The sequence below is a fragment of the Phocoena sinus genome, chromosome X (assembly GCF_008692025.1).
Source record: "Phocoena sinus isolate mPhoSin1 chromosome X, mPhoSin1.pri, whole genome shotgun sequence".
Taxonomy (NCBI): domain Eukaryota; kingdom Metazoa; phylum Chordata; class Mammalia; order Artiodactyla; family Phocoenidae; genus Phocoena; species Phocoena sinus.
The window spans coordinates 60693676-60718383 of NC_045784.1; the positions used below are offsets into that span (position 1 = coordinate 60693676).

General features: G+C 38.9%; 1 protein-coding gene across 4 annotated transcripts in view; it reads right to left on the reverse strand.

Moving 5' to 3' along the window:
- The window catches only part of TEX11 (testis expressed 11), a 385828-nt gene that overhangs the window by 258184 nt on the left and 102936 nt on the right, over positions 1-24708 (reverse strand). The gene's annotated exons all lie outside the window — the stretch shown is intronic.

Sequence of the window (24708 nt, forward strand, 5' to 3'; positions counted from 1 at the left end):
CGCTGAGGGTCACTAAGCTGCTGAAGACCTCTTTGGACTCCTCATCTACCTTCTCAAATCCACAAAAATCGTGAACAAACTGCAGCCAAAGGTTCTTCCAAACCCCATTCACGGTGACAGCCGTAACCTCACACAAAGCAAAGTCAATGTTTTATATGGCCTTGTAGATATTATCATCCTTCCGAAATTGCTGCAAAGTTGTTCCTGATTCGTCACTAACCTTTACTGTCTGATCAAAAGTGTGACGTAAATAACATTTCTTGAAAGTCGCTATAAATCCCTGGTCCATAGGCTGGATGAGCAATGTATTCAGTAGTATTTGGTGGCAGATGCACTACTCTGACGTTGGGATGAAAGTCGTCCATGAATGGGGGATGGCCTGGAGTGCTGTCGAGCAGCAAAAGAATGTTGAATGGGATGTCCTTCTCCAAGCAATATTTCTCTACCGCCGGGATAAAGTGGTGGAAAAACCAGTCCTGGAAGACGGCCTGTGTAATCAGGCTTTGGGGTTACTCTTCCACACAACAGGAAGAGAGCCCTTGGCTATGCTTTTAAGGGCTCTTGGGTTCTCTGAATGATAAACTAAGGGAGGCTTCAGCTTCAGATTGCCAGAAGCATTGCCAACAAACAACAGAGTTAGCCTATTTTGCTGCTTTATAGCTGGGCATCAACTTTTCTTTCTTACTGATGTAACTTTGGTCTGGCATCCTCTTCCAGTACAGTCCTATCTGATCCACATTAAAAACCTGCTCAGGTAAATACGTGCCTTCATCAATATTTTCTCAAAGCGTTTCAGGAAATTCCCAGGCAGCTACCATATCCGCACTCGCTGCCACACCACTTACTTTTACGTTGTGAAGGCTGGCTCTAGCCTTGAACCGATGAAACCACCCATGGCTGGTGTTAAAAGATGCTCCCTCTGATTCTTCGCCATGTTTCTTTCTCAAGTCTTTTAGCTTTCTCTTGAATCAGCATTAAGCTGAGCAGGACTCGACGCTGATGCTGATGCTGATCCTGCATCCACACACTGAGAAGTTTCTCCATCTCCTCCATCACTTTTCCACACTTCTTCGATATTATTGTCAACATCATTGGCACAGCAGACCTCACATGTTCCATGATCTTGTCCTTGTTCTCTAGAATCGTGCCAATGGTTGAATGACTCATGTTATAATAACGAGCGACGTCTACCATCTTTTCGCCTCGCTCCACTCTCTCAATTATTTTCACTTTTGTTTCCATCATTATCGCTTGGCGCTTCTTAGCAGTACCAGCTACATCACCGCTGCTTTTACGTTTGCCTCCAGACATCCTGGGCTTGAAATAAAGTTACTGTACTACTATACTCTATACAGTAATGTACATTAAAGCACAAAAAAGCACAACCACTTGTAGCGGATGCATGCACGTGACAATGTACACCAGACACGTGAACTAGCTTACATGACTGGACATGCAAACACACGTTCGCATCTTTGAAAGTTCTAAACTTGAAGGTTCGTATGTAGGGGACCTACTGTACTAGCTAATAGAACCCTGGAATACACAAAAAGGATTAATTTATACATCATGTCCAAGTGGAATTTATCCCAGGAATACAAAGGTGGTCCAACATAAGAAAATAAATCAATGTACCACACCACATTAATAGGATGAAAGAAAAAAAAACACATGATAGCTCAACTGACACGGAAAAATGCATTTAACAATAACCCGACACTCTTCCATGAAAAAAAACTAAACAAACTAGAAATAAAAGAGGACTTCAAAAAAAAAAAAGAGAACTTCATCCATCTAATAAAGGGCATTTGTGAAAAACCCTCAGCTAACATAATACTCAATGATAAAAGACCGAAAACTTTCCCCTTAAGATGAAGAACGAGGATGCCTGCCTTCACCACTTCATTCAACATTGTACTGGAAGTTCTAACTGGAGGAATTAGACAAGGAAAACAAATAAAAGGCCTCCAGATTAGAAAGGAAGAAGTAAAATTATCTCTATTCACGTATGACATGATCTCAAATGTAGAAAATCCTGAGGAATACACACAAGCTAAGTGCACACACACACACATTCTTACTAGAATAAGTGAATTTAGCACAGTTGCAGGATACAAAATCAACACACAAAAATCAGTTATATCTAATGAACAACTTGAAAAGCAAAGTAAGAAAACAATTCCATTTACGACACCATCAAAAAGATTAAAATACTTAGGAATAAATTTAATCAAGAAGGTACGAGACTTGTACACTGAAAACTATAAAATATTGCTGAAAGAAACTAAAGAAAACATAAATAAATGTGAGGACATCCCATGTTCATGGAATGGGAAAATTAACATTGTTAAGATGGCAATACTCCCCAAAGTGATCTACAGATTCAATGGAATCCCTATCGAAATCCCAACAACCTTTTTTTGCAAAAATAGAAAAGCCAATCCTCTGAGATGGAATTGCAATGAACCCTAAATAGTCAAAATAATCTTGAAAAAGAAAAACAATTTAGAAGTCTCAAACATCTGTTTTTCAGATGTACAACAAAGCTACAGCAATTGAAACAATATGGTACTGTATATAACAGGGAACTCTACTCAGTATCCTGTAATAACCGATATGGGAAAAGAATCTGAAAAAGAATGGATATATGTAGAGGTACAACTGAATCACTTTGCTTCACATGTAAAACTAACACTATATTGTAAATCAACTGTACTTCAATATAAAATAAAATTTTAAAAATAAGTAAATAAATAAAAAATTTAAAACACCAGTATGGTACTGGCATAATGAAAAGACATAGAGACCAATGGAATAGAACTGAGAACACAGAAATAAACTCTGACATCTAAGGTCAACTGATTTTTGACAAAAGTGCCAAAACCAATTAAGAGAAAAATTACTCTCTTCAACAAATGATAAACTGGATTTCTACATGAATTTGGACCCCTACCTAACACCATATACAAAAATTAAGTCAAAATGAGTCAAAGATTCTTACCATTTTAACTGCTAAAACTATAAAAAAAATCTTAGGAGAAAACACATGGGTAAATGATCATAACCTTGGATTTGGCAGTGGAATCCTAGATCTGACACCCCAAAGCACAAGCAACAGAAGAAAAAGTGAATAAGTTGGATTTCATCAAAATTTTAAACTTTTGGGGCTTCCCTCGTGGCGCAGTGGTTAAGAATCTGCCTGCCAATGCAGGGGACACGGGTTTGAGCCCTGGTCTGGGAAGATCCCACAAGCCACAGAGCAGCTAAGCCTGTGCACCACAACGACTAAGCCTGCGCTCTAAAGCCCGTGCTATGCAACAAGAGAAGCCACCACAATGAGAAGCCCGTGCACCGCAACGAAGAGTAGCCCCCATTCTCCGCATCTAGAGAAAGCCCATGCACAGCAACGAAAACCCAATGCAGCCAAAAATAAATTAATTAATTTTAAAAAAAGAAAAGCATTAAAAAAATCTTTAAAAAATGTTAAACTTTTGTACGTGAAAGGATACTATCAAGAGAATGAATATACAACACAGAATATACAGAAAATATCTGCAAATCATACGATATATCTGACCCAGGTGTAGTAGCCAAAATACTACAACTCAGTCACCAAAAGATAATCCAATTTAAAAATGGGCAAATGGTAATTCCCTGGCAGTCCAGTGGTCAGGACTCCATGCTTCCATTGCAGGGAGGACAGGTTTAATCCCTGTTTGGGGAACTAAGATCCCGCAAGCTATGCGGTGCAGTCAAAAATTGTTTTAATTAAAAAAAATTTTTTTTAATGCACAGAAGACTTGAACACACATTCCTCCAAAGAACAGAAAATGGCCATACAAATGGTGAACATTTGTACAAGCACATGAAAAGATGTTCAACATTAAGTCATTCAACATTAAGTCATTAAGGAAATGCAAATCAAGATACCACTTCACACGCACTACGATGGCTTTAATTTTAAAAGTCGGAAAATAAGAAGCATTGGTGATGAAATGGAGAAATTGGAACCCTCATACATTGTTGATGGTAATGTAAAGTGGTATATATAGCCAATGTGGAAAACAATTTGACACTTCATCAAAAAGTTGAACACAGGGGCTTCCCCGGTGGCGCAGTGGTTGAGAGTCCGCCTGCCGATGCAGGGGACACGGGTTCGTGCCCCGGTCCGGGAAGATCCCACATGCCGCGGAGCGGCTGGGCCCGTGAGCCATGGCCGCTGAGCCTGCGCATCCGGAGCCTGTGCTCCTCAACGGGAGAGGCCACGACAGAGAGAGGCCCGTGTACAGCAAAAAAAAAAAAAAAAAAAGTTGAACACAGAATTATCATATGACCCAGCAATTCCAGTCCTAGGTATATATCTTAAAAAATTGAAAACAGGTACTCAGATACTTGTACTCAAATGTTCATAACTGCAATATTCACAATAGTCAAAAGGTGGAAACAACTCAGATGTCCATCAACCAATGATGGATAAAGAAACTGTGGTATATCCATACAATGGAATATCATTCAGTCACAAATTAAATCCATAGATATAGAAAGCAGATTGGTGTTTCCAACAGTATGGGATTTTACTTTGGGGTGCTAAAAATGTTTTGTAACTAGATAGAAGTGATGGTAGCATAACATTTTAAAGGTACTAAAAGAAGAGGGGTGTGGGACAGGTAATTTTGAAACATGAATTGTAGAATTATTTTTCTCTTTAAACTATGTACATATATCCACTGATAAAAAATTTAAATTATGCATAAAAAGTAGGCATAAAAAGTAAACCAGGGTTTCCCTGATGGTGCAGTGGTTGAGAGTCCGCCTGCCAATGCAGGGGACAGGGGTTCGTGCCCCGATCCGGGAAGATCCCACATGCCGCAGAGCAGCTGGGCCCGTGAGCCATGGCCGCTGAGCCTGCATGTCCAGAGCCTGTGCTCTGCAACGGGAGAGGCCACAACAGTGAGAGGCCCGCGTACCGCAAAAAAAAAAAAAAAAAAAAAAAAAAAAAGAAGTTAACCATATACATTTAAAAATAACAATGATGGCCTGAATTAAAAATAAACATCGATATTTGTTGGAAGCATTAATGTTCTAATGGCTACATAAAGAGCCTCACTGCAGCCAAGAACATGAACAAGTCTGACCAGGCTTTCCATATGCTATAGATATTTAGTTAAAAAGTATATAACTCACTTAACATTTAATGGAACATGCCATTACAAGGATTCCAGTAAGTCATATTTAAGGCTCAAGTGATTCTGAGTTTGTAATGAAGTTGATACCCTTAAGTGAGTTAACGCTCTCCCAGATACACGAAGCAGTGGGTGGGAAGGGTCAGAGAATGCAATCATATCCCGCTAGCCACAACAGGCAGAAAACTGAATTTTACTTTCAGAGGAGTAATTCATTTGCGTGCTATAAGATGAGATTTTACTATGGAAGGAGAGACGTACACAATCTTACACATATATTTCAAATATTTGGCTATAAAATGGTAAGTTTAAGTAGGCAAAAGAGAATAAAATCACGGTAATAAAGTCCAGGCAGCCTAGACTTCACTTAAAAGCTTTGTGCCCCTACAGAATAGCAATGAAATCTAGCTGAATCTTGAATTAATTACTTCGAAGGGTTCCAGAGGCCCACTGGCCATTTTCCTTGTGTAAATGAAACTTTCATAATGAATTAAAACTCTACACTGAAAATAAATTCTAGAGCAAGCTAAGAATAGAAATGAAAGATAAAAGCAAGTCAAACACACAAATCAACTAATGAAAATAAAATTCTGATTAAAGTTTCAAACTTTGAGGAGAAATAGTTAAATAAGTAAACAACCCTGTAAAGAGATTTCTGCCATTAAAAATGCACACAGGGCTTCCCTGGTGGCGCAGTGGTTGAGAGTCCGCCTGCTGATGCAGGGGACACGGGTTCGTGCCCCGTTCCGGGAAGATCCCACATGCCGTGGAGCGGCTAGGCCCGTGAGCCATGGCCGCTGAGCCTGCGCGTCTGCAGCCTGTGCTCCGCAACGGGAGAGGCCACAACAGTGAGAGGCCCACGTACCGCAAAAAAAAAAAAAAAAAAAAAAATGCACACATAGGGCTTCCCTGGTGGCGCAGTGGTTGAGAGTCCGCCTGCCAATGCGGGGGACACGGGTTCGTGTCCCGGTCCGGGAAGATCCCACATGCCGCGGAGCGGCTGGGCCTGTGAGCCATGGCCGCTGAGCCTGCGCGTCCAGAGCCTGTGCTCCACAACGGGAGAGGCCACAACAGTGAGAGGCCCGCGAATCGCAAAAAAAAAAAAAAAAATGCACACACAGACACATACATTCTAGGATCTGGCCCAGGGCTTCTCTAAATCAAGAAGTAGGAATTTTTGTACTGAAGGGACACTTGTGAACTTGTTGTCATGCAATCATTTTACAGATGAGGACAATGATTTTCAGAGCAGTGAAGTATCTTACCACTGGCCACACTAGTAAGTAGCCCCTTCTATAATATTCTATACAGATCATGAACCTTGTTTTGGGTAATTACAAGAGTCTCAAATATCAAAGAAAGTGTCTCTATGTTCTACTTACCAAGGTAAGTAAGTATATGCAAACTTTTAAATAAATGCTTAAATTACTAGAATTTTCTAACTCTCACAAAACGAAGTTCAGTTAAACAACATATCACTATGTCCCAATTAATCCAGTTAATTTTTTCACTATGCACCTACATAAGGCTATACATCAAACCGATTATTTCCAACCATTTCATTATTTCGCATGATTCTCAATGATTTCGCAACACTTCCATCAAGCTCCTAGAAGTGTTGTGTGGCATACATGTACTTTAAAATAGAAGCTAATTAAGTTTTACTTTAGAGTAGGTATTTTGGTTTTTGGTTTTTTAGAACTTCATAAAATCCTCTTCAAGTCAGCCATGCCTCATACCCAGTTTCTGTGTATACTTTCTCTTCTCTGTAACATAATCACTTGACTTACAGGATTTTGGGAATTTATTTTTATAGCTCTACAATTTTCCAGAGGGAGAGAGACTCTGGGGACTGCATGGTTTCCTTGATAAGATTCTAGCAGTATAAGAATGTATTGTTCATTCACCCAGGGGATGAGCATAGAGAGTCAGAGCCCAGTAACAGAGCATCTACATGGAGTAATGGCCAGGCATACGGTGTTGGACCAGGGTGAGGAGAGGATGTACACCCAGAATAAAGATTCAGAACATGAACAGGGAGAGTAGGGCACCCTCACACTGGAGAGAGGGTGGCAGAGGGGATGGGAGACTGGTTACATACAGAGGGACTGATTAAATAAGCAAATATATTAAGGCTAATAGAAGCCAGGTTCCTCATTACTGGAGAAGAGAATTAGAAATATGGAAAGGAAGAACACTAAGATGAATACTTTGGTGTTGGACTAGAATTGAAGGTATCATGGTTTTCAGTAGATTAGATAGATAGATAGATAGATAGATAGATAGATAGATAGATGACAGATAAATATGGGTAGAAATGTGTGTATATATTACATATGTATATATTATATATAAATATATATGTATATAAACAAAAGTGTAAGTGTATATGTATGCTCAGTTCACTGACAGGATCTGACAACAGTGACACCCCAAAACAGTAAGCACACCTAGTGCCCAGATTTTGGCTTCTGAATAACATTTTCCACCAAAAGGAACCAAGGCTCCTGAGAGAAAAAGAGTTAATTCCATGGCTTGAGCAGCAGAGTACAGGATGAGCCTGGAACATTTTAGTGAGCCAGAAAGGAAAGAAATGTTCACAAGTGATGGCAATATGTTAAAATGACATAGAAGTCAGCTTAAAGGGGCTCCTAGTGGCCAAATCTGGGAAAATTTGAGTATCAAAATAAATGCAGTTACAGTTCTGAGTACGCAAGATGTAATAAACAAACACATGCCACCCTTTCTCTCCCACTGAATGTTAACTATAAAACCTGAACTAACTTCATGGAGCTATTCAAAGTCTCGGAAAAGAAAAGAACAAAAAGCAGACAGGGGAAGAATACCAGAATTCAAAGCAACACCAACCTGGTAGTGAATTTACCATTCTTTTCCTCTGGTATACCCTAGTCTAAATTAATGCACAGCCAAAAACTAAGCAGTGAGCACTGTGCTTCAGACTGAGAAAGCATCTCTAGTTCTGGCTTGAGTTATTCAGAGAGAGTACAGAAATCCTGTTTTGGTTTTTATTTTTTCTTTCCTCCATTCTCTGTGACTCAGTCCCCAGGCAATTCCATGGTGGCAACAATGCAGCTAGGGGAAACCACAAGAATTGAAACTTTGAGGAGAGAAACCTTTCTCTCCGTTCAGGGAGCTTCAGTTCCAAGAGGATGGGGAAAAAACATTGCTTTTTTCCTCTCTGACTTCCCACTGGTTGGCCCCAGATGTAGTCTGACTGCAGATATGGAGAGTCACTGGCTGGAGGACTGAAAAGGGTAGCTCAAGGGAACCAGAAACTACTAAAAAGATGATGGAGAGAGGAGTCCAGAAAAGCAACACCATCATGTTGTTTATAAACAGCCTGAGCAAGCATGGATCTGATCCTGATTAGCATACCAAAGACTGTGAGAACTGAACTAAGGGACAGACATCCACTAGTACCAGACTGACCAATGAGTGTCCTGCACATGCAGGACAAATCTGAATAGCACTGCACAGGCTTTGAAAACTAAATTGATATTGGAACCACAGCCCCCAGAATTTGAAAACTGTGGCATGAATTTAACCAGGTTGATTGACAGCTAAAATAAAAACATCAACATTTCTATAAAATTTACACAAGACCCAGAGGCTCATAACATAATATTCAAAATATCTAGACACAATAAAAAACTAATCTATGAAGACCCTTAAAAATCTCAACTCACATGAAAAAAGACAATCAACAGAAGTTGACAATGAGATGACATAGAATTTGGAATTACCAAGTAAGAACTTTAAAGCAGCCATTATAAAACTGTTTGAACATGCAATTATGAACACTCTCAACACAAATAGAAAAACAGAAACTCTCATCAAATAAACAGAGATCTGCAAGCTGTGGGCCAACGCAGACTATGAGCAAAAATTATTTTTACATTTTGAAAGATTGTTGAAAAAGAGTATGCAACATAGACTGTACGTGATTCACAAATCCTAAAAGATACCTTGTCCTTTACAGCAAGTTTGCTAACACCTGAAATAGAAGCTATAAAGAACCAAATGGGGGCTTCCCTGGTGGCGCAGTGGTTGAGAGTCCGCCTGCCGATGCAGGGGACACGGGTTCGTGCCCCGGTCCGGGAGGATCCCACATGCCGCGGAGCGGCTGGGCCCGTGAGCCACACCTACTGAGCCTGCGCGTCTGGAGCCTGTGCTCCGCAGCAAGAAAGGCCGCGATAGTGAGAGGCCTGCGCACCGTGATGAAGAGTGGCCCCCCGCTTGCCACGACTAAAGAAAGCCCTCGCACAGAAACGAAGACCCAACCCAGCAAAAATAAATTAATTAATAAACTCCTACCCCCAACATATAAAAAAAAAAAAAAAAAAAATCTATTAAAAAAAAAAAAAAAGAACCAAATGGGAATGTTCAAACTGGAAAATATAATAAGCAAAATTAAAAAACAAAAAACCCAAACACCTCACTGGATGGACTCAATAGCAAAATGGATGTGAAAAAGGAGAGACACAGTAAACTTGAAAATAGATCAATATAAATTATCCAGTCTAAAGAGCAGACAGGAAAAAAGACTGAAAAAAAAAAGAGAACAGGGCTTCCCTGGTGGCGCAGTGATTGAGAGTCTGCCTGCTAATGCAGGGGACATGGGTTCGTGCCCCGGTCCAGGAAGATCCCACATGCCGCGGAGCGGCTGGGCCCGTGAGCCATGGCTGCTGAGCCTGTGCGTCTGGAGAGACCACAGCAGTAAGAGGCCCGCGTACCGCAAAAACAAAAAAAAAAAAAAAAAAAAGAGAACAGAGCATCAAGTACCTATAAGATTATAATTTAAAAAACCCTAAATTCCCAACCATTGGTGTCCCAGGCACTTGGCTGATATGTACATGAAAATGTACTCAACATCACTAATCATCAGGAAATTGTAGATCAAAACCACAATGAGATATTACCTCACACCTTTTAGAATGGCTATTATCAAAAAGACAAGAGATAGCAAATGCTACTGAGGATGTGGAGAAAATGGAATCCTTGTAATGCAATGTAAATTGGTAAATTGGTACAGCCACTATGGAAAACACTATGGGTTCCTCAAAAAACTGAAAACATAACTACCACGTGATCCAACCAAAGGAACTGAAATCTTAATCTCAAACTGGTATCTGCACTGCCACGTTCACTGCAGCATTAGTCACAATGGCTAAGACATGGAAGCAACTTAAATGTCCACTGATGGAAGAATGGATAAAGAAAATGTGGTATAGGTATACACTGGAATATCATTCAGCCATAAAAAAAAGAAGGAAAAACTGCCAGTTGTGACAGCACTGATGAACCTGGAGGACATTATGCTACATTAAAAAAGCAGGTGCAAAAGGACAAATATATTACATGATCTGACTTATATGAGGAATTTTAAATAGTCCAACTCATAGAAATAGAGTAAAATGGTAGCTTCCAGGGGTGGAGGAAGGAGAAAATGAGGAGATACTAGTCAAAAGGTACAAAGTTTCAGTTATGCAAGATGAATAAGTCCTAGAGATCTACTTTACAGCATATTGCCTGTGGTTAACAATACTGTATTGTATACTTAAAATTTTTCTAAGAGGGTAGACCTTATATTTAAATGTTCTTATAAAAATAATAATAAATGAAGAGGGTGGTAGGAAACTTTTGGAGGTAATTAATATGTTTGTGGCACAGATTGGTGGTGATGAATTCTCAGATGTATACTTACCTCTAAACTTGTCAACCTTTATATATTAATTATGCAGTTTTTGGTTTGTCAATCACACCTCAATAAAATTGTTTTAAAAAATGAAGCTCAGCAAATCCCTAACAGGATAAGTCCAAAAAAAATCATGCTCAGACACACCATAAGCAAACTGCTAAAAACTAAAGACAAAGGAATAATCATGAAAACAAATAGAAAAACAATGCAGTTCTTATAAAGGAACAATAAAACCACTATATCACAACTCTAATAGGTAAAAGTAAAAGGACTGACCATACCAAGTGTTGGTAAGGATGTAAAGCAACCTGCACTCTCATATGCTACTGGTGGGAGCATAAAATGGTTCAAGCTCTTTGGAAAACACTGTACTATCTTCATAAAATGTTAAACATACATCTAACATGTGACTCAGCCATTCCACTCCTACGATACCCAAGAGAAATAAAAACATATATCCAGACAGAAACTTATACTTGAATATTTAAAGCAGTTCTATTTGTATTAGATTTAAAAACAGCTAAAAACTGGCAATAATCTGCATATACATCAACAGGTGACTGGATAACCAAATTGTGGTATATCGATATAACAGAATTTTACTCTGCAATAAAAAAGAACAAACTATTGATATGAAAAAACACATGGATAAATCTCAAACTCATTATACTGAGTGAAAGAAGCCAAATCAAAAAAAGGATAGGGCTTCCCTGGTGGCGCAGTAGTTGAGAGTCCGCCTGCCGATGCAAGGGACATGGGTTCGTGCCCCGGTCCGGGAGGATCCCACATGCCGCGGAGCAGCTAGGCCCGTAAGCTATGGCCGCTGAGCCTGTGTGTCCAGAGCCTGTGCTCCGCAAAAGGAGAGGCCACAACAGTGAGAGGCCCATGTACAAAAAAAAAAAAAAAAAAAAAAAAAAAAAGGATATATACTGTATGCTTCCATTTACATAAAAATTCCAGAAAATGCAGACAAATTTGTAAAAACAGAAAATTAATCAGTGGTGCCTGGGTATGAAGGAGGTGGCAGGGGAGGGGGAAGAGGAGGGACAAAAGAAAACTTTTGGGGGTTATGGAAAGGCTCATAATCTTGACTGTAATGATGGTTTCATGGGTGTACACATATGCCAAAACTCATAAAACTGTACAATTTAAATGTATGTGATTTTTTTTTTTTTTTTTTTGCGGTACGTGGGCCTCTCACGGTTGTGGCCTCTCCCATTGCGGAGCACAGGCTCCGGACGCACAGGCTCAGCAGCCATGGCTCACAGGCCCAGCCGCTCCGCGGCATGTGGGATCTTCCCGGACTGGGGCATGAACCCGTGTCCCCTGCATCAGCAGGCGGACTCTCAACCACTGCGCCACCAGGGAAGCCCTTAAATGTATGTGATTTACTATACCTCAATAAACCTCTTCTGAAAATGCCAATTTCATAAAAGATAAAAGCAAATTACTAAGGATAACAACTAAATGCAAAGCATAACCCTGAACTGGATCCTGGACTGGAGGGGAAAAAACATATGCTATGAAGTACAATTAGGACTTGCCTGGTGGCCCAGTGGTTAAGACGCCGTGCCTCCAATGCAGGGGGCACAGGTTTGAACCCTGGTCAGGGAACTAAGATCCCACATGCTGCGTGGCCAAAAAAAAAATTATTAAAAAAAATTAATAATAAAGTACAATTAACAAAATTAGAATATGGATTGTACATTAAAGAATTTATGGGACTTCCCTGGTGGCGCAGTGGTTAAGAATCCGCCTGTCAATGCAGGGGCTATGGGTTCAATCCCTGGCCCGGGAAGATCCCGCATGCCGCAGAACAACTAAGCCCGTGCGCCACAACCACTAAGCCTGCGCTCTAGAGCCCGCGAGCCACAACTACTGAAGCCCGCGCACCTAGAGCCTGTGCTCTGCAACAAGAGAAGCCACTGCAATAAGAAGCCCGTGCACTGAAACAAAGAGTAGCCCCCGCTCGCTGCAACTAGAGAAAGCCCGCATGCAGCAATGTAAACCCAATGCAGCCAAAAAATAAATAAAATAAAATAAAATAAAACTTTAGGACATTCCCTTAAAAAAAAACTTATGAATGTTAAATCTCTTGAATTTGATCACTGTACTGTGTTTATAAAGAGGGGCTATTCTATTCTTAAGAAATATACACTGAAGTACTAAGCAGTAAGCTGCCTGATGAGTGCAATCTTCTCTCAATAAAGAAAACAATATGATGTATCAAAATTTACAGAAAAAAACACACGCAAATCTTAATTGATTAAAAATAAAGCATTTCACAAAGTCCAACAACCTTTCACAATAAAAACACACAAACTAGGAATAGAAGGTAACTTCTTCAACATGATGAAAGCTGTATATGAGAAGCAGCTAACATCGTATTCAATGGTGAAAGACAGAAAGCTTGTCCTCTAAAATCAAGAATAAGACATGATGCCAGCTTTCATCACTTCTATTCAACATAGTACTGGAAGTTCTAGTCAGAGCAATTAAACAAGAAAAAGAAACAAAAGACATCCATATTGGAAAGGAAGAAGTAAAACCATCTCTATTCACAGGTGACATGATCTTGTATGTATAAAATCTGAAAGAACCTTTTAAAAATGTGGAAGTAATAAATGACTTCAGCAAAACTGCAGGTTACAAAACCAACACACAAAACTCAGTTACATTTCCATACACCAGAAATGAGCAATCAATTAAGAAAATTTTTTTTAAAATCCCATTTACAATATCATCAAAAAGAATAAAATATTTAGGAATAAACTTAACCAAGGAGGTGTAGACTTGTACACTGAAAACTAGAAAACATTGCTGAAAGAAATTAAAGACCTAAATAAATGGAAAAACATCTCACTCTCATGGGTAGAAAGACAGTATTGTAAAAATGACACTACCAAAAAAAAAAAAAAAAAAAAAAAATGACACTACCCAAAGAGATACATAGATTCAACGTAACACCTACCAAAAGCCCAATGGCCCTTTGTGAAGAAATTTTAAAAACCTATCCTAAAATTCATATAGATTCTCAAGGGACCCAGAGGAGCCAAAATAATTTTGGAAAAGAACAAAGTTGGAGGTCTCCCACGTCCCTATTTCAAATGTATAGTACAACCAAGTTACGATAATCAGTGTGGTACTGGTATACAGATAGACATATAGACCAATACAATACAACAGAAAGCATAGAAATATAACTCTGATATCTATGGTCAATTGATTTTTTTTACATTAATTTATTTATTTTTGGCTGCATTGGGTCTTCGTTTCTCTGCGAGGGCTTTCTCTAGTTGTGGCAGGCAGGGGCCACTCTTCATCATGGCGCCTGGGCCTCTCATTATTGCGGCCTCTCTTGTTGCGGAGCACAGGCTCCAGACGCGCAGGCTCAGTAGTTGTGGCTCACGGGCCTAGTTGCTCCACGGCATGTGGGATCCTCCCAGACCAGGGCTTGAACCCATGTCCCCTGCACTAGCATGCAGATTCTCAACCACTGCACCACCAGGGAAGCCCCTGGTCAATTGATTTTTGACAAGGATGCAAGACCGTTCAATTGGGAAAGAATAATCTCTTCAACAAATTTTACTAGAATAATTGGATATGCACATGTAAAATAATGAAGTTAGGCCCTTACCTTACACCACACACAAAATTAACTCAAAATGGATCAAACACCTGAATTTAAGAGCTAAAGCTGTAAAACTCTCAAAGAAAAACATAGGGGAAAACCTTCATGACCTTGAATTTGGTCATAGTTTCTTAAATATGACACAAAAAGCACAGGCAACAAAAGAAACCAATAAATTGTACTTTATCAAAATGAAAAGAATTTTGTTCATCAAAGGACACTATCAAAAAAAGTGAAAAGACAACCCACAAAATGGGCAAAAATACTTGCAAATCATATAAGGGTTTAATATCCAGACTATACAAAGAAGTCTTACAACTCAACAACCAAAAGAAAAACAACCCTATTTTTCCTGAACTATAGTTGATTTACAATGTCATCCTATCAGGTGTACAGCACAGTAATTCAGATATATATATATACATGTATATGTATTTATATATGTACATATATGTGTATGTATGTGTGTGTGTATATATATATATATATATATATATATATATATATATATGGAGAGAGAGAGAGAGAGAGAGAGAGAGAGAGATTCTTTTCCCATATAGGTTATTACAGAGTATGGAGTATAGTTCCCTGTGCTATACAGTAGGTCCTTGTTAGTTATCTATTTTATATAAATAGTAGTGTGTATATGTTAATCCCAACCCCTAATTTATCCCTCCCCCCACTTTTCCCCTTTGGTAAACAAAAGTTTGTTTTCTATGTCTCTGAGTCTGTTTGTATATTGTAAATAAGCTCATTTGTATCTTTTTTTGGGGATTTCACATATAAGCAGTATCATATTTGTCTTTGGCTGGCTTACTTCACTTAGTATGATAACCTCTATGTCCACCCATGTTGCTGCAAATAGCATTATTTCATTCTTTCTTATGGCTGAATAATATTCCATTGTGTTTGTTTATATATATATATATATATATACACACACACACACACACACACACCCCACATCTTCTTTATCCATTTATCTGTTGATGGACACTTAGGTTGCTTCCATGTCGTGACTATTGTAAATAGTGCTGCAATAAACATTGGGGTGCAAGTATCTTTTTGAATTATAGCTTTCTCCGGATATATGCTCAGGAGTTGGATTGCAGGATCATATATGGTAACTCTATTTTTAGTTCTTTAAGGAACCTCCACACTGTTCTCCAGAGTGGCTGCATCAATTTACATTCCCTCTGACAGCGTAGGAGGGTTCCTTTTGCTCCACAAACTCTCCAGCATTTATTATTTGTAGACTTTTCGATGACAGCCATTCTTCTTTTTAAATTTTTTTTAAATTTATTGATTTATTTATTTATTTATGGCTGCACTGGGTCTTTGTTGCTGCGCACAGGCTTTCTCTAGTTGTGGAGAGCAGGGGCTACTCTTCGTTGCAGTGCACAGGCTTCTCACTGTGGTGGCTTCTCTTGTTGTGAAGCACGGGCTCTAGGTACACGGGCTTCAGTAGTTGTGGCATATGGCCTCAGTAGTTGTGGCTCCCAGGCTCTAGAGTTCAGGCTCAGTAGTTGTGGCACACAGGCTTAGTTGCTCTGCAGCATGTGGGATCTTCCTGGACCAGGGCTCGAACCCTTGTCCCCTGCACTGGCAGGCAGATTCTTAATCACTGCGCCACCAGAGAAGTCCCTCGATGATGGCCATTCTGACTGGAGTGAGGTGATACCTCACTATAGGAAAAACAACCCAATTTTATTTATTTATTTTTTATTTAAACAACAGAAGAATTTTTCTTACAGTTCTGAAGGCTAGAAAATCCAAGATCAAGGTTTAGCCAACACTCTTCTATGGTGAAGGCTCTCTTCCTGGCTTGCAGACAGCTTCCTTCTTGCATGGTGGGGGCAGGGGGTGCAAGGAAAGCAAGTTCTCTGGTGCCTCTTCTTATAAGGGTACTAATCTCATCACGAGGGCCCTACCTCGTCTAAACCTAATTACCTCCCAAAGGTGCTATCACCAAACACATTGAGAGTTTGGGCTTCAGCATCTGAACCTGGGGCAGAGGGGACACAGTTCAGTTCACAGCATTTTGTAAAAACTGGCACCAGTAGAAATGCTAATTTTTTTAATGTTCATCAGCTTATAACACCATTTATAACAACATTTAACATGATATTAATACATTTGTAATCTTAAAAAAAACAATTTTAAAAGAGGCAAAGGACTTTAATAGACATTTCTCCTAAGAAGCTATGTAAATAGCCAATAAGCACATGAAAAGATGCTCAATGTCATTTGATATCAGGAAAATGCAAAGCAAAGGCACAATGCGAAACCACTTGACACCTACTAAGATGGCTATAATAATATATATTTTTTAAGCCCAGAAAATAACAAGTGTTGGTGAGGATGTGGAGAAACTAGAACCCTCATTCAACTGCTGGTGGAAATGTAAAATGGTGTAGCCACTACGAAAAACAGTTTGGTGGTTCTTCAAAAAGTTAAACATAAAATTACCATGTTACCAAACAGTCCAGTCCCAGATATATATCCAAAAGAATTAAAAACAGGGATTCGAACAGATACTTGTACATCGATGTTCATAGCAGCACTATTCACAATAACCAAAAGGTGGCAACAACTCAAGCATCCATCAACTGATGAACAGATGAACAAAATGAGGTATATACATAAAATGAAATATTATTCAACCATAGGAAGGAATACAGTTCTGATACATGCCACAACATGGACCCTGAAAATATTAAGGCTAAATGAAATAAGCCAGACACAAAAGGATAAATATTGTATGATTCCACTTATATGAAATATCTAGAACAAGCAAATTCACAGAGACAGAAAGTAAATTAGAGGTTACCAGGGGAGGCAGTAATGAGGAGTAATTGTGTAATGGGTACAGAATTTCTATGGGTACAGAGTGGTGATGGTTGTAAAACACTGTGAATGTACTTAATGCCACTGAATCGTACACTTAAAATGGTTAAAATGGCAAATTTTATATATTTTAGTGCAGTAAAAATTATAGTAGAATGTCAGCAAATGAATATAAAAAAGAAGGACGGAATTAGAAAAATAGCCAGTTGTCAATCTTCACAGTACTAATTTAGGCAAGAAGTCTCCATGGATGGTGAAAGTGGGATGAGAAATTGGATTTTACATAGTCTCAAACTATCACCTCACAAAACACTTAGGAATAACAAAGGGAAAAAATACGTAAGTTTATACTGGCGAAACCTGGAAGACACCATTTTAACCAAGAAATCAAAGTTAGCACCACCAACAATAGAGTAAATTGATCCTGCATGCCACCCAATAGAATCACTTCTGTGATTTTCTAGCCCCAAGTTCATAACCTGGTCTAATCATGAGGAAACTTTGAACAAACCTTAATTTGGTTAGGATGGGGGAACTGGGAAGATATACTTTAAGGGTTCAAACTTGCAACTAGTAGATAAGTTCTGGAAATCTAATGTACAACATAGTGATTACAGTCAACAATACTGTTCTACAAATTTTAAAATTGCTAGAAGACTAGAGCTTAACTGTTCTCAACAAAACAAAACGATATTACTGTGACATGATAAAGGTGTTAGCTAACACTACTGCAGTAATCATACTGCAGTATATAAGTGTATCAAATCAACAGGTCATACACAACAAATTTACACAGTATTATATGTCAATTATATCTCAATAAAATTCCTTTTTAATTTTTAAAAAACAAATTAAGTCACATTCTACAAAATGACTGTTCTGTGATCTTCAAGTGTCAAGGTCATGAAAGTCAAGGCAAGAATGAGAAAGTGTTCCACTGAAAGAGACTGGTGACTAGGTGAATCCTACGTTGAATCCATTTTGTGTAAAGAACAATATTGAGAAACTTGAACGGGGCCACTGGTAAAAGGGTATACAAGAGTTCTTTGTACTATTCCTGTAATAGGTTTGTAACCCCTGAGGGGTGGCTGAGAGGCGGGAGGGATTCCCACACCTGGAGGGACCCTCAGGGGCTTGGATCAGGGGTGAGTGCACCCAGTATTTCCCTGCTCAAGGCTGGGGAAGTCTGTCTGGCTCTCGGGCAGGGTCTTATGCCATGAGAGGCCCCCTCTGGGCCGTGTTGGTCCTGGGAGTGCAGGGGGAGAACAGGAGAGGCCAGAGGTGGAGGGGAGAAGAGAGGCAGTCAGGAGGGCCCCTCCAGGACCAGAGGAGTGGGAGAGGAGTGGAGGGCGTTGGCCCTGCCAACCCAAGCCCGGGAAACCTGCTGGGCTCCCAGGTCGGGTCCCCCACCCTCAACGGGCCCCTCGAGGCCATGTGGGTCCTGGGGGCATAGGAGGGAGGCCAGGGAGATCAGAGGTCGGGGACATGCCAGGACCCCTTCAGTTCCTTTGAGCCTAAGCCCCACCCCCTAAATGCCGCAAGGGCCTTTTCCAGCCCTGTGGGTCCTAAGCATAGGTCCCGCCCACCATCCAAACCCTGCCCCTGCTTAGGCCCCACCGACCACAGCCAAGGCCTTTTCCACTTTTTCTTTGTTCTCCTCCTCTTTTTTACTATTGTGGTTCAGTTTTACCTTCCAGTTGTTTCATCTATATGTTTATTTTTATACTCTTTTATATCTGTTAGTTTCCTAGTCTAATTTTATTTTTTACTTTGTTATTGTTCTTTTTTCCTTTTCCACCCCATGTGACTTGCAGGATCTTGGTTCACAAGTTGGGGATTGGGCTGAAGCTCCTGCGGTGGGAACTCCAAGTCTGAACCACTGGATTAACAGAGAGCCTCAGACCCCAGGGAATATTCATAGGATGAGGTCTCACGGAGGCCCTCATCTCAGCACCAAGACCCAGCTCTACCGAACAGCCTATAGATTCCAGTATTGGAAGCCTCAGTCCAAACAACCAGTAAGACAGGAACACAATCCCACTCATCAAAAAATCAGACACACAAAAAAACATAGACAGCAAAAAAAAATACATCACAGGGGCTTCCCTGGTGGTGCAGTGGTTGAGAATCTGCCTGCTAATGCAAGAGACATGAGTTCGAGCCCTGGTCTAGGAGGATCCCACATGCCGCAGAGCAACTAGGCCCGTGAGCCACAATTACTGAGCCTGCGCATCTGGAGCCTGTGCTCTGCAACAAGAGAGGCCATGATAGTGAGAGGCCCATGCACCACGATGAACAGTGGCCCCCGCTTGCCACAACTAGAGAAAGCCCTCGCACAAAAACGAAGACCCAACACAGCAAAAATAAATAAATTAATAAACTCCTACCCCCAACATCTTCTCAAAAAAAAAATACACCACAGATGAAGAAGGTAAAAACCTACAAGACCAAATAAATTAGGAGGAAATAGGTAAGTAATCTACCTGAAAAAGGATCACAGTAATGATAGCAAAGATGATCCAGAATCTCAGAAACAGAATGGAGGCACAGATTGAAAAAATACAAAAAATGTTTAACAGAGATGAACAACACAATAACTGAAATGAAATATACACTAGAAGGAATCAATAACAGAAGAATTGAGGCAAAAGGAGGAATAAGTGAGGTGGAAGACAAAATGGTGGAAATAACTGCCAAGGAGAATAAAGAAAAAAGAATGAAAACAATTGAAGACAATCTCAGAGACCTCTGTAACAACACTAAATGCACCAATATTCGAATCATAGGGGTCCCAGAAGAAGAGAAAAAGAAAGGGTCTGAGAAAATATGTGAAGAGATTATAGTCAAAAATTTCCATAACATGGGAAATGAAATAGTCACTAAGTCCAGGAAGTGCAGAGAGTCCCATAAGGATAAACTCTAGGAGAAACACATCAGGACATATATTAATCAAACTAACAAAAATTAAATTCAAAGAAAAAATATTAAAAGCAGCAAGGGAAAAACAAACAATAATATACACAGGAATCCGCATAAGGTTATCAGCTGATTTTTCAGCAGAAACTCTGCAGGCCAGAGGGGAGTGGCAGGATAAACTTAAATTGAGGAAAGCGAAAAACCTACAACCAAGATTACTCTACCCAGCAAGGATTTCATTCAGATTCAACGGAGAAATCAGAAGCTTTTCAGACAAACAAAAGGTAAGAGAATTCAGCACCACCACACCAGCTTTACAGCAAATGCTAAAGAAACTTCTCTAGGGGGGAAACACAAGACAAGAAAAAGACCCACAAAAACAAACCCAAGACAATTAATAAAATGTCAATAGGAACATACATATCAATAATAACCTTGAATGTAAATGGATTAAATGCCCTAACCAAAAGACACAAACTGGCTGAATGGATACAAAAACAAGACCTATATATGCTGTCTACAAGAGACCCACTTCAGACCTAGGGACACATACAGACAGAAAGCTAAGGGATGGAAAAAGATATTCCATGCAAAGGGAAATCAAAAGAAAGCTGGAATAGCATTACTCGTATCAGATAAAACAGACTTTAAAATAAAGACTCTTACAAGAAATAAGGAAGGACACTACATAATGATTAAGGGATCAATCCAAGAAGAAGATATAACAATTATAAATATGTATGCAACCAACATAGGAGCGCCTCAATACATAAGGCAAATGCTAACAACCATGAAAGGCAAAATCAACAGTAACACAATCATAGTAGGGGACTTTAACACCCCACTTACACCAATAGACAGTTCATCCAAACAGAAAATAAATAAGAAAACACAAGCTTTAAATGACACAATAGACACAGACAGATTTAACTGATATTTACAGAACACTCCACCCAAAACTGGCAGAATACACTTTCTTCTCAAGTGCACATGGAATATTCTCCAGGATAGATCACAGCTTGGGTCACAAATCAAGACTCAGAAAATTTAAGAAAATTGAAATCATATCAAGCATCTTTTCTGCCCAAAATGCTGTAAGACTGCCAATCAATTACAGGAAAATATCTGTAAAATACACAAATACAAGGAGGCTAAACAGTGCACTACTAAATAAGAAATTAAAGAAGATGTTTAATAAGATTTAATAAGAAATTAAATAAAATGTCAGAAATTGAAGAAATTAAAGAAGAAATTTTAAAAATACATAGAAACAAATGACAATGAAAACACAATGACCCAAAACCTATGGGACACAGCAAAAGCAGCTCTAAGAGGGAAGTTTATAGCAATTCAATCTCACCTCAAGAAACAAGAAAAATCTCAAATAAACAATCTAACCCTATACCTAAAGCAACTAGAGAAAGAAGAACAAAGAAAACCCAAAGTCAGTAGAAGGAAAGAAATCATAAAGATCAGAAAAGAAATAAATGAAACAGAAATGAAGAAAACAATAGCAAAGATCAATAAAACTAAAAGTTGGTTCTTTGAGAAGATAAACAAAATTGATAAGCCCTTAGCCAGGCTCATCAAGAAAAAAAAGGAGGGTATGCAAATCAATAAAATTAGAAATGAAAAAGGAGAAATCACAACTAACACTGCAGAAATACAAAGGATTATAAGAGACTACTACAAACAACTATAAGACAATAAAATGGACAACCACAAAGAAATGGACAAATTATTGGAAAAGTACAATTTTCCAAGACTGAACCAGGAAGAATTAGAAAATATAAACAGACCTATCACAAATAATGAAGTTGAAACTATAATTAAAAATCTTCCAACAAACAAAAGTCAAAGACCAGATGGCTACACAGCCTAATTCTATCAAACATACAGAGCAGAGCTAACACCGATCCTTCTCAAACGCTTCCAAAAAACTGCAGAGGAAGGAACACTCCCAAATTCATTCTACCAAGCCACCATCACCCTGATACCAAAACCAAAAAAAAATATCACAAAAAAAGAAAAATATAGACCAATATCACTGATGAACATAGATGCAAAAATCCTGAACAAAATACTAGCAAACAGAATCCAACAACATACTAAAAGGATCATACCCCATGATCAAGTGGGATTTATCCCAGTGATGCAAGGATTCTTCAATATACGCAAACCAATGTGATACACCATATTAACAAATTAAGGAATAAAAACCATATGATCATCTCAATAGATGCAGAAAAAGATTTTGACAACATTCAATACCAATTTATGATAAAATCTCTCCAGAAAATGGGCACAGAGAGAACCTACCTCAACACAATAAAGGCAATATATGACAAACCCACAGCAAACATCATTCTCGATGGTGAAAAACTGAAAGTGTTTCCACTAACATCAGGGACAGGACAAGGATGTCCACTCTCGCCACTCTTATTCAACATAGTTTTGCAAGTCTTAGCCATGGCAATCAGAGAAGAAAAAGATATAAAAGGAATACAAATTGGGAAAGAAGAAGGAAACCTGTCACAGTTTGCAGATGACACGATACTGTACATAGAAAATCCTAAAGATCTACCAGAAAACTGCTAGAACTAATCAAGGAATTTGGTAAGGTTGCAGGATACAAAATTAATGCACAGAAATCTCTGGCATTCCTATACACTAACAATGAAAAATCAGAAAGAGAAATTAAGGAAACAATCCCATTTACCATCACAACAAAAAGACGAATATATCTAGGAATAAACCTACCTAAGGAGGCAAAAGACTGGGACTCAGAAAACTGTAAAACACTGACGAAAGAAATCAAAGATGACATAAACAGATGGAGAAATATACCATGTTCTTGGATTGGAAGAATCAATATTGTGAAAATGACTATACTACCCAAAGCAATCTACAGATTCCATGCAATCCCTATGAAACTACCAATGGCATTCTTCACAGAATTAGAACAAAAAATTTTACAATTGGTATGGAAACACAAAAGACCATGAATAGCCAAAGCAATCTTGAGAAAGACAAACAGAGCTGGAGGAACAGGCTCCCCAACTTCAAACTATACTACAAAGCTACAATAATCAAGACAGTATGGTACTGGCACAAAAACAGAAATATAGACCAATGGTACAGGATAGAAAGCCCAGAGATAAACCCACACATGTGTGGTCACCTGATTTATGACAAAGGAGGCAAGACCATAGAATAGAGGAAAGACAGCCTCTTCAGTAAGTTGTGCTGGGAAAACTGGACAGCTACATGGAAAAGAATGAAATTAGGACACTCCCTAACACCATATACAAAAATAAACTCAAAATGGATTAAAGACCTAAGTGTAAGACCAGACACTATAAAACTCTTAGAGGAAAACATAGGAAAAACACTCTTTGACATAAACCACAGCAAGATCTTTTTTGACCCACCTCCTAGAGTAATGAAAATAAAACCAAAAATAAAGAAATGGTACCTAATGAAACTTCGAAGCTTTTACACAGCAAAGGAAACCATAAACAAGATGAAAAGACAAGCCTCAGAATGGGAGAAAATATTTGCAAATGAAACAATGGACAAAGGATTAATCTCCAAAATATACAAACAGCTCATGGAGATCAAAATCAAAAAAACAAAAAATCCAATTAAAAAATGGGCTGAAGACCTAAATAGACATTTCTCCAAAGAAGACATACAGATGGCCAAGAGGCACATAATAAGATGCTCAACATCACTAATTATTAGAAAAATGCAAATCAAAACTACAATGAGGTAACACCTCAAACCGGTCAGAGTGGCCATTATCAAAAAATCTAAAAAAAAAAAAAATTTAAAAAAAAAAATCTAGAAACAATAAATGCTGGAAAGGGTGTGGTGAAAAGGGAACCCTCCTGCACTGCTGGTGGGAATGTGAACTGATATAACCACTGTGTAAAACAGTATGGAGGTTCCTTATAAAACTAAAAATAGAACTACCATATGACCCAGCAATCCCACTACTGGGCATATATCCTGAGAAAACCATAATTCAAAAAGGTACATGTAGCACAATGTTCACTGCAGCACTATTTACAAATAGCCAGGACATGGAAGCAACCTAAGTGTCCATCAACAGACGAATGGATAAAGAAGATGTGGCACATATATACAATGGAATATTACTCAGCCATAAAAAGAAAAGAAATTGAGTTATTTGTAGTGAGGTGGGTGGACCTAGAGTCTGTCATACAGAGTGAAGTAAGTCAGAAAGAGAAAAACAAATACTGTATACTAACATATACATATGGAATCTAAAAAATGGTACTAATGAACCTAGTGGCAGGGCAGGAATAAAGACACAGACATCGAGAACGGACTTGAGGACACAGGGTGAGGAAGGATAAGCTGGGATGAAGTGAGAGAGTAGCATGGAC